Genomic DNA, 11,163 nt, shown 5'->3' on the forward strand with positions numbered 1-11,163 from the left:
TTCCTCTGGGGCACTCTTCTTCCCCTTCTGGGATTCCTATAACTCATATGTTGGAACGCTTCATAAAGTCCCATAATTCTGACAGTGAACATTCTGCTTTCTCTCTCTTTTTTTCTGCCTCTTTTACTATCTGAGTTATCTCTAGAACTTTGTCTTCTACCTCTGAAATTCTTTCTTCTGCATGGTTTAACCTGTTGCTGATACTTTCCATTGCATCTTTAAGTTCCCTAATTGACTGTTTCAGTTCCTTCAGCTCTGCTATATCCTTTCTATATTCTTCATATCCTTCATCTCTTATTTGATTCTGTTTTTGGATTTCCTTTTGGTTATATTCCACTTTATTAGCAGTTTCCTTCATTGTTTCCATCACTTCTTTCATTGTTTTCAACATGTGTATTTTAAATTCCCTTTCTGTCATTCCTAGCATTTCTTCATAGGTGGAATCATCTGCAGTAGCTACCTCATGGTCCCTTGGCGGGGTTGTTCTGGACTGGTTCTTCATGTTTCCTGGAGTTTTCTCCTGATTCTTCCTCATGAGTGGTTTCTTTTATCTGTTTCCATGCCCTAATTTTCCTTTTACTTTCTCTTGCTCTTTAAGTTCTCATGCCTGTGGACTAGTGTGACAAAACTGGTCTCACTCTGCCCCTGTGGGTTAGGGCTACAAGGCCCAGGCTGAAAACTTTTAAAGCCCTCTTCATTTTTAGTTTAAAGTGCTTGTACCTACAGGTTTCTCCCTTTGTATCTACTTTTTACTATCTCAAACTCCAGCATATCACATTATAGAAATCAAGTAGGTTTTTCTCCATTACGTTCTGCATTTCTGGAATCCTAATGTTTACTCTTCATTTAGCCAGACTTAGGAAGTCTTGAAATTGACTATCTAGAGTCTATAGTTTCCAGAAGCCTCTCTGCAGTATATGTCTTGTATTTATTCTGAACAATGTTCCACTAGAAATAAAAGGTTGATAGCAGATTTTTCAGCATGTTGGAAGGCATAAAATTATATTGGCTCAGAGAGGAGTCAAATTGCCTCAATCTGTAATCCTGGCTTTTTTCTTTTTCTTCTCTATGATATGGTAGCAATGATAAAATTCACCTTGTACGGTCATTTCAACTGTAGAATTAGATAACAAGCAGAAACTGCTTAGCACCAGGAACAACATACAACAAAGTGCTTAATTAATGCTACCTATTATCATCATTATATAAATTATAAAGTTGACTTTTAATTTGTAAACATTTTACATGAACATGTATTTAATACAATTTCATTTTAATAAACAACCACAAGGCTTACCTCTATTACTTATGTGCAATCCCATAATTTAGGTTCATGGCCTACACTTCAGAAAATGGAAAACTCACAATTTTCATGTGGGCGACTGCCAGGAGAAAACACCTCATATTCCCATAATGTTTAATGATTTCAAAGAACTTTTTATGTATATTTGTATTTAATACTCACAATAAGCCTGATTATAAAAGTCAATATCATTTTTCCAATTATGCTGCACAGTAATTATGCAACAAAACTGGTATTAGAACCTAAGTCTATATATAACCTTCTTTTGTGGTAGGTTGCATGATTACTTATTAGGATCTCCTGGACAATGCCAATATCACAGAACAAGTATACTTTAGAAAAGTTTTTTTGAAAGGAAAATATCTTAAAGTTTATATGGGAAATTAATTTTTAAAATTCAGGAGACTTACGGCAAACAATGGAGCAGGCATAATAGAATGACCATTGTCCGTAAAGCCTGAAGGAAATGTAGGGCTCTCTTTGTCACTTCCCAGATTGTAAACTCAATCATGTTTCAGGCTCTCAAACCCCAGTAGTCAGAGACGCTCAAGGAGAACTTTATGTAGGTAAGACCATCAACTGTAAAAAGCAGCTACAGATGGAGTGAGTACTTCTATAATTCTACTTCATCCTTGGTGAAAGACATTTTCATTTCTTGCTGGGAGCTGTTCTTTTTCCATCACTTAGATTACGTAATGAGCCATTTGCTTTGCCAGTAAGTATTTTTTTCTCTCTTAATGGAATGAAATGGTATAAAGTTAAAGCTCGTTATGAAATTGGAATGCAGAGGCAACATTGCCCATACTTTAAATGTGCTACTGTAAAAAATGTAAATAGTATATATAAAAAAGAATGTTACCCACGGAAAAACTCTGAAGAGACCTTGACACCTTCAAGACTATCAACTTTAGTGAAATATTCAGACTCACTAGAAATATGCCACTGAAGCAAGACATTTCATATTTCTTGAAGTTTTAACTGTCCAAAAGTTTTGCTTGTTTTTGAGACAGAGGCTCACTCTATTGCCCCTGGCTGGAGTGCCATGGCATCATGATAGATTATAGTAATCTCAGACTCCTGGGTTTAAGCAATCCTCCCGCCTCAGCCTCTAGTAGCTCGGCCTAGAGGAGCCTGATATGATGCCCAGCTAATTTTTCTACTTTTTTAGTAGAGATGGAGTCTTGCTCTTGCTCAGGCTGGTCTGGAACTTGAGAGCCCAAGAGATCCTCCCACCTTGTCCTCCCAGAATGCTAGGATTACAAGCATGAGGCACCACACCTGGCCTGTCCAAAAGTTTTTTTGGTTTGTGTTGTTTTGTTTTTCGAGACAGAGTCTCTCTTTGTTGCACTGGTAGAGTGCTGTGGCAGCACAGCTCACAGCAACCTCAAAATCTTGGGCTCAAGAAATTCCCTTCCCTCAGCCTCCCAAGTAGCTGGGACTACAGGCACACTATATCCATCTAATTTTTCTATTTTTTGTAGACATAGGGTCTAATTCTTGCTCATATTTTTCTCAACCCCCTGAGCTTGAGCAGTTGTCTCTTTGGCCTCCCAGAGTGCTAGGATTACAGGAGTGATCCAGGACTCCTGGCCCACATCACTTATTCTAAGGTTCATGTTTTATATGGATAGTTCATACTACATCACTTTTTGTTCTTTTGAGAGAATATAAAGGTACTCAAAGAAGGAAATAAAGACACATGATTTTATACTATAACTTATTGTGTAAAGAAATAATTATAGGGAAATAAATACAAAACTGTTGAAAAGGCATGTATACTGACAGCTTGACTGTCTATTTGATTGAATATAAAGCTGTAAGTGTCCTTAAATCAGAGCCTACATGTTTTACATAAGAATAAAACTCAGTTACTTGGGTGGCAGAGGCAGGAGGATTGCTCAAGCCCATTTTTTTTTTTTCTGAGGCAGTGTCTCACTCACATTTGGTAGGGTGCCGTGGCATCATAGCTCACAGCAGCCTCCAACTCTTGGGCTTAGGTGATTCTCTTGCCTCAGCCTCCCAAGTAACTGGGACTACAGGTGCCCGCCACAGTGCCCAACTATTTCTTTGGTTGTAGTTGTCATTGTTGTTTAGCAGGCCCTGGCTGATCTCAAACCCACCAGCTTTGGTGTACATGGCTGGTGCCCTACTCACTGAGCTACAGGCACTGAGTCCAAGCCCGAGAGTTTTAAGTTTCTGTGTGCTATGATGCCACAGCATTCTACCCAGGGTGACAGAGTGACACTCTGTCTCAAGGAAAAAAAAATGGCTTGTGGCCTGTAGAAGAGTGGTTATGGAGCCAGCTACATACACTGAGGGTTGCAGGTGCGAACCCGGCCAGGGCCAGCTAATCAACTGCAACCAGAAAATAGCCAGGCATTCTGGCAGGTGCCTGTAGTCCCAGCTACAGTTTGAGGTTTCTGTGAGCTGTGACACCATGGCACTCTACCAAGGGCAACAGAGTGAGACTCTGTCTCAAAAAAAAAAAAAATGCAGGTACTTTTTCAAAAAGGTGCTACTTTCAAGCCCTTACACTCATCAGTGTGGAGTCTGCCCTGTCAATTAGAAGATCATAATAACTAGTTATTTCTTTATATTTAATCAGCTAATTATGGAAAGGAGAAAATTCTGGAGGTTTAATTTTTAAATAGGAAGGGGTCATACACAAAAAAATGGTTGCCAAGTTCAAAGAGATTCCTCTGAGTAGAAGTCTATGGGAATATATTGAGTATTTAGGAGGCTAAGAAAAGAAATTTTTCTTATTTTTTGAGACAGCGTCTTCCTCTGTTGCCCAGGCATGAGAGCAGTTGTGTCATTATTGTTCACAGCAACCTCAAACTCACGAGAGAATTTTTAATCTAAAGAGAAGTGGTCCTAGATTCCAGATCAAAGGAAGATCACTTGTTTAAAAATAAAGGTAGGAAGGAGGGAGAGAACATGAAAGATAACAAAAATGAAGAGACAGATCAAGCAAATAAGGCTAAAACTTCTGAGGAAGGATTGAGGATCCCACAGAATAGGGCTAATGTAAGGAGTTAGGCACTATACTAGAAAATAAAGCTGGAAATCTGAAAAAAAAAATCATCATCATAGCTCGCTACAACCCCAAACTCGTGGGCTCAGGCATTCCTCATGCCTCAGCCTACCAAGTAGCTTGGACGACCAGGCGGGCACCACCTTGCTCAGCTGATTTTTTCTATTGTTTAGTAGAGATGGAGGTCTAGCTTTTGCCCAGGCTGATCTTGAACTCTGGACCTCCAGTAATCCTCCTGTCTAGACCTCTCAAAGTGCTAAAATTATAGACATTGGACACCATGTTGGGCCCCTGAAATTCAATTAATCTATTTAAAAGAATACTAGGACCAACACTGGTGCCTCACACCTGTAATCCCAGAACTTCAGGAGGTCGAGTCAGAAGAATTGCTTGAGGCCAGCAGTTCCAGACTAGCCCAGGCAACATAGAAAGACTCCATCTCTACAGAAAATGAAAAAAAAAAAATAGCTGGGCATGTGGTACTCACCTATAGTCCCACCTACTCTGGGAGACTCAGGTAAGAGGATCACTTGAGCCCAAGAGTCGAAAACTGCAGTGCACTATGATCAGGCAGCTGTGCTCTAGCCCAGGTGACAGAGTGAGACTTGATCTCAAAAGAAAAAAAAAAAAAAAAGAATACTGGGCAGTTATTATGTATTATTTACTTGCAGTCATTGTACCAGGTTCTTTTTTTATTATACCTTATTTAATCCTCAGCTATTCAAGTAAACATTTTTATCTCCATTTTCCAGATTTCAGAAACTATGTATAGTTCATACACATTGTATTCAGGATCACAAAAATAGGCAGGGCAGGGTGGCTCACGCCTGTAATCCTAGCACTCTTAGGGGTGGGAGGACTGTCTAAGCTCAGGACTTTGAGACCAGACTGAGCAAGAGCAAGACTCCATCTCTAAAAATAGCTGGATGTTGTGGTGGGCCCCTGTAGACCCAGCTACTTGGAAGGCTGACACAAGAGGATTGCTTAACTCCAGGAGTTTGAGGTTGCCACGAGCTGTGATGCCATGGCCCTCTACTGAGGACAACAAAGTGAGACTGATATACCAGTTTCAGATCTATCTGTGACCTCATGTCCTCACATTCTTGCTTGCTTTTTGTCCTTCTCCTCCATGGCTATACCTCTCTAGCCCAGAGATTCTCAAATTTGAGGGCACACCAAAATCATCCTGGGTGCTTTTTAAAATTTGGATTCTGTGATTTCAATCCCAAATTATTTGATTTGGTATGTTTGGAGAGGGAGCCAGGAGTCTACATTTTAGCAGGTAATCCAGGTGATTACGATGCCAGGAGTCCAGTGACCACCCTTTAAAAAATGCTTTTGAGCTCTTCTGAAATAAGGCTATAATCAGATAATACTCAAAGTAAAAATGCTGGAGGATCCTTCAGTCTGAGTGCCGTGTTTCCTTGTGTTATAGCACTCTTAGAAAATGCGAAACGTGTAATGTGGAACACTCAATCAACACAGCTGTTCACTGCAATAAAATGTCAACATTTCAAGTCTTTTTTCAAAAGACTTCTTAAGAGTTGCTCTTTCCACACACATTTCTGTTTAAAAGGAATTACAGCTGCTCCTACTTTTATAACCAATAGTTCCAAATCTGTCTATAAAATATTTAAAATGAACAAATTGCAGTTATAGCTATATTTGCAGTCATGTAGAACAAATCCATTGTCTTCAAAATTATAAGCCAGGTTAATTAAAACTAACAAAAAAACTATACTAAAAATGGAAGTTTTAAACAAGCAAGCAATGGAATAAATCATACATGGAAAATCAATAGATTTAGACTACACAAAAATGAAAAACTTGAAGTTCAAAAACCATTACTAGGTTTGGCAGCTGTAGCTCAGTGGCTAGGGCAGGGCCACAAGCACAGAGGCTGGTGGGTTCAAACCTGGCCCAGGCCTGCTAAACAACAATGACAGCTACAACCAAAACATAGCTGTCCTGGCTTGGCACTGGTAGCACGGTATTTACAGCACCAGCCAGGTACACTAAGGGTGGCGAGTTCGCACCCAGCCCCGGCCAGGTAAACAACTGCAACAAAAAAATAGCCGGGCATTGTGGTGGGTACCTGTAGCTGTGAGACTAATGATGCTAAACAGGTATAATTTGGGGTGCAGATTCTCCTGCCTCAATAATGATTTTAAAAACCAAAAGTACTGGCTTGGCGCCTGTAGCTCAGCAGCTAAGGCGCCAGCCACATACAGCAGAGCTGGCGAGACCGAATCAAGCCCAGGCCTGCCAAACAACAATGACAAGTACAACCAAAAAATAGCTGAGCCTTGTGGCGGGGCCTGGAGTCCCAGCTACTTGAGAGGCTGAGGCAAGAGAATCGCTGAAGCCCAAGAGTTTGAGGTTGTTGTGAGCTGTGACGCCACGCACTCTAGCCAGGGCGACACCGTGAGACTCTGCCTCAAAACAAAACAAAACTCTTCCGGAAACCGGGTGCATTGTGACGTCATCGTGCGCGCCGGAAGTGCCTGTTGCCTGGGAGAGCCAGAGCAGCGACCAAAGAGTCTCTGGGCGGCCTGGAGTCAAGGCTTATGGGCGGCCTGGACTCATGGCTTATAGAAGAGATAAAATGTGGTTAGAGGGACGATTTGACTATGAAATCTCTCCTTTACAAGATAACCAGTCAGTCTTTCCATCAGCCTCAGCGTAGAAAGTTCAGGCGTGCTGATGTCTCCTACAAATGGCAGCATGAAAGAAAGCCAGAAACAGATAAGGAGAGGCCTGCACGATCTTTGAAAACATCAAGAGATACTTCACCCTGGTTTTATTAAGCAGTTTCGTCATCCAAGGTGTTAGCCAAACCTCGTACGCTAACTGAAAAAGAACTTGCTGAGGCTGCAGGAAAGTGGGCTGCTGAAAAGCAAGAGAAGTCAGATGAAAGTAACTCGCCTGAAATGTACGAGTATGAAGCGGGATCCACAGCACCGTCGTTCATTTACCAGGCAGAAGAACCTGAAGCAAATGCAGCATATGGCATAGAGTTATATGAAGACGAGGTAACCCGTCCCTCTAAAGCAATAGCATTAAAAACCAAAGAGATTGAACAGGCTTACCAACAAGACTGTGAAACTTACTGGAGGGTAGTGAAAATGCTGATTGAAAAAGATCCTTCATTAGAAAAGTCTATACAGTTTGCGCTGAGGAAGAATTTACATGAAATAGGTGAGCGATGTGTTGAGGAACTCAAGCATTTCATTGCAGAGTACGATACTTCAACTCAAGAGTTTGGAGAGCGTTTTTAGATTTCTTGGTCATTCAAAAGGTTTCTAGATTTTTTGTTCCCTCCCTGAATTGCATAAATCTTTAATATATGGACGTTTTGTGATGAAGAGAATTAACTTTATGATAGCTGACCATACTTCCAGTATCAAATAAACGTCTAAAATGGTCTAAAATATTTTCATTAGAATTTTTTCTACATGTAGAGTGTCTTAATCCACACTCAGCTTTTTTTTTGCCCCCTAAAATGATGGTCAATTAATTTTTCAAGCGTTTAAAAAGCAGTCCTGAAGAATAGCTTTCTGTGCCTACTCGTGTTCTGTAGTCTTCCAAGTATGTAATCATTTGGTCACAGGAGTGTAATTTACAGGCTAGAGATCATTCCACTTAAATATTAGTAGTCTGTTTGCATGTCATAGTGAATGATACCATGTGAAAATGTGAGAATTGTGAATTGCGGTTTTATTGACTTGTTGCTTGGTTTTCTTAGGCTTTGTAACTTTTATGTGTTAAAGTACTATCATCATAAACTGAATGCTTGAGGATCCTACAGAAAGTTTGAGAATAAGTCTCATTCAGTAACAATGTAGAGCACTTAAATCTCTGAAATATACCTCAGAATTAAAAGCCTTTTTTCCCCAAGATTCAACATCTTCTATTAATCCTGAAACTCCTGCGTCTTTCACTGATGTGGGAGACTTAAACAATATTATGTAATAAAACTAAAAGAAGGGGTAATTTGGATGGAGATTAGGGATATCTTAAAGTTGAGATTTATGACCAAAAGAGAAAAAATTTAGACTTTTATTTTGTCGTAGGCCCAGTAGTGAGGTGGAGTTGTGTTTTTTTCATAGTCCCACACTCTTCACCACAAGAAAGGTGATCGATAACATGCCCATGATTACACTATGTATAGATTATTTCCTTTTTAATCTCTGTAGTTGAGTGAGTTCTTTGTTCTGCCCTTTAGACATCCTTAGCCTTTCAGAAGTTTTCTTCAAAGAAACAAAGCAGTAGGTATTATGCCCAACTCAGCGACCCCTTCCCAAGAAGTCTGTGGAAACAGTACTTCATGAGTGACCCATCCAAATAACGGGTTAGTTGAGAATCTAAGTGGAACAATTAGGATGTTCCATTTGTTTCCAGATCACTTCAGCATACTTGTGCCATTGAGCCAAAATACACAGTTATGTGGCATTACCTAGTGAGGAAACCTTAAAAAATGTTTGTTATTGCTACCCAATTTCATCACCCTCCCATCCTCTTTTCGTTTTCTACTCTCTTCTCCCTCAAATTCTGGTGTTATTTTTAGTGGCCCCCTACTGATAACATCTAAAGAGCTACATAAAAATTATATGAAAAATGGAAATAGCAGTATGAATAATTTTAATAGGTCCCATAATAGGTGCTTTAAAGTATGTGTTATGCTGTCCACAGATCTAAAAACTAATTGAGGGCAACAATCATTTTGTAAAATTTCCTAAATGACACTACCTTGAATCTTTATTTTTGCCAGTTAGATGTTAACTTACCTAACATATCAACTATAGTATTCTTCCTTAATGGCAGTGATTTTCGTTATCCTATAGTAACTATAGTCCCACATATCAACTATAGTATTCTTCCTTAATGGCAGTGATTTTCGTTATCCTATAGTAACTATAGTCCCACATATCAACTATAGTATTCTTCCTTAATGGCAGTGATTTTCGTTGTCCACTTTGGATAAACTAAGAAAGTACTCATCTTGTTTTCCCTCTTTCCCCACCAATGCTTTTCTTTTCCTCAAATATTCTAGTCCCAGCATTCATTATCTTTATTCAAGATGTCACAAGTTTAAAAATAAAACTTAAACCACCAAAGCCAAAGGTGTTGTTCACTTTGTTGAAATTCACTAAGTTAGATAAGTCTTACTAACAGATGCATTGAAATGTGCGTTCAACAGATAATTTCTTCCTCTCCCTATCCCCCAAACTACATTTAGCATTTAAAGCTGTTTATAGCTTGTCATCAGTATTATTCTGGTAGGCTTGTCAGTGTTAAACTTTTTAGAGATTTTTTTAAGCTCTTTAAAGTCTAATTTAAAATAGATAATTCTGGTGTGTACCAGAATGTGTATTTTACAAAATGTTCTTGATTAAAGGGATTTGTTTGTAAATTATCCATTGTTTTTTAATATGCCCAATAGATGTGATGAAATTTTCATTGTCTTACCATAAACCCTTGCTGATCAACAAGGGGAACACAGATACTGTAAAGCTTTTTGTGAATTTTAAAATGGAAAATAAAGCAACCATGTCTAAATAAAAAAATAAAATTAAAAAAACACAAGTACTCTGAGGCCATTTTCTTTTCTTTTTTTTTTGTAGAGACAGAGTGTCACTATACCGCCCTCGGGTAGAGAGCCGTGGCGTCACACGGCTCACAGCAACCTCTAACTCTTGGGCTTAACGCGATTCTCTTGCCTCAGCCTCCCGAGCAGCTGGGACCACAGGCGCCCGGCACAACGCCCAATTTTTTTGTTGAAATTTGGCCGGGGCTGGGTTTGAACCTGCCAACCTTGGCATATGGGGCCGGCGCCCTACTCAATGAGCCACAGGCGCTGCCCTCTGAGGCCATTTTCAAACTCAATAGATAAGTGTACCATAAGCTATGATGAAGTGTCTGGGCCAGGGGAATGGCACTAGGTGTGACAAAAATATGCTGAGGATTGGAGGTTTTCGAGCCTGTTCTGAAGAGGTAGGGAGCCTGGGGCAGAGGTTGGCACAGAATATGGGCTCAGACAACTCATATAATTCATAGAACACTAACTTTCAAATACTTTCATTTTTCTCCCTGCCCCCGTGGAATTAGCCAGAGAAGAAGCAAATACTCTAGTAATGCAAGGTGCAACAATCTTACCTCTCTCGGTTATTTATTTATTTATTTATTTTTTGCAGTTTTTGGCTGTGGCTGGGTTTGAACCCACCACCTCCGGTATATGGGGCCAGCACTCTACTTCTTTGAGCCATAGGCGCCGCCCTTTTTTTTTTTTTTTTTTTTGAGACAGATTCTCACTTTGTCACCCTCGGGTGCCTTGGCATCATAGCTCACAGCAACTTCAAATTCTTGGGTTCAAACAATCCTCTTGCGTCAGCCTCCTGAGTAACTTGGACTGCAGGCACCCACCACTAAGCCTAGTTTGTTTTTCTGTTTTTAGTAGAGAAAGGTCTTTCTATTGCTCCCGTTGGTCTCGAACTCCTGAGCTCAAACAATCCACCCACCTTGGCCTCCCAGAGTGCTGGGATTACAGGTGTGAGCCACTGTGCCAGGCCTAGCAACCTCAAGCTCTTGAGCTCAAGCAATCCTCTTGCCTCAGTCTCCCAAGAAGCTGGGACTAGGCCCCTGCCACAACACCCAGCTAGATTTTTACAGAAAGGGTATCGTTCTTCCTCAGGCTGGTCTCGAACTCCTGAGCTCAAGCAATCCATACACCTTAGCCTCCCAGAGTACTAGGATTACAGGTGTGGGCCTCCCTGCTTGGCCAAATTATTTTACTTTTTACATTTCATCCCCTAAGAGATCCTGCCTG

General features: G+C 40.2%; 1 pseudogene; it reads left to right on the forward strand.

Moving 5' to 3' along the window:
* The first annotated feature begins 6,967 nt into the window (after nucleotides 1-6,967).
* LOC128576986 (periphilin-1-like) lies at nucleotides 6,968-7,615 on the forward strand (annotated as a pseudogene).
* The last annotated feature ends 3,548 nt before the right edge of the window (nucleotides 7,616-11,163 follow it).

This window comes from Nycticebus coucang, chromosome X, assembly GCF_027406575.1.
Source record: "Nycticebus coucang isolate mNycCou1 chromosome X, mNycCou1.pri, whole genome shotgun sequence".
Taxonomy (NCBI): Eukaryota; Metazoa; Chordata; class Mammalia; order Primates; family Lorisidae; genus Nycticebus; species Nycticebus coucang.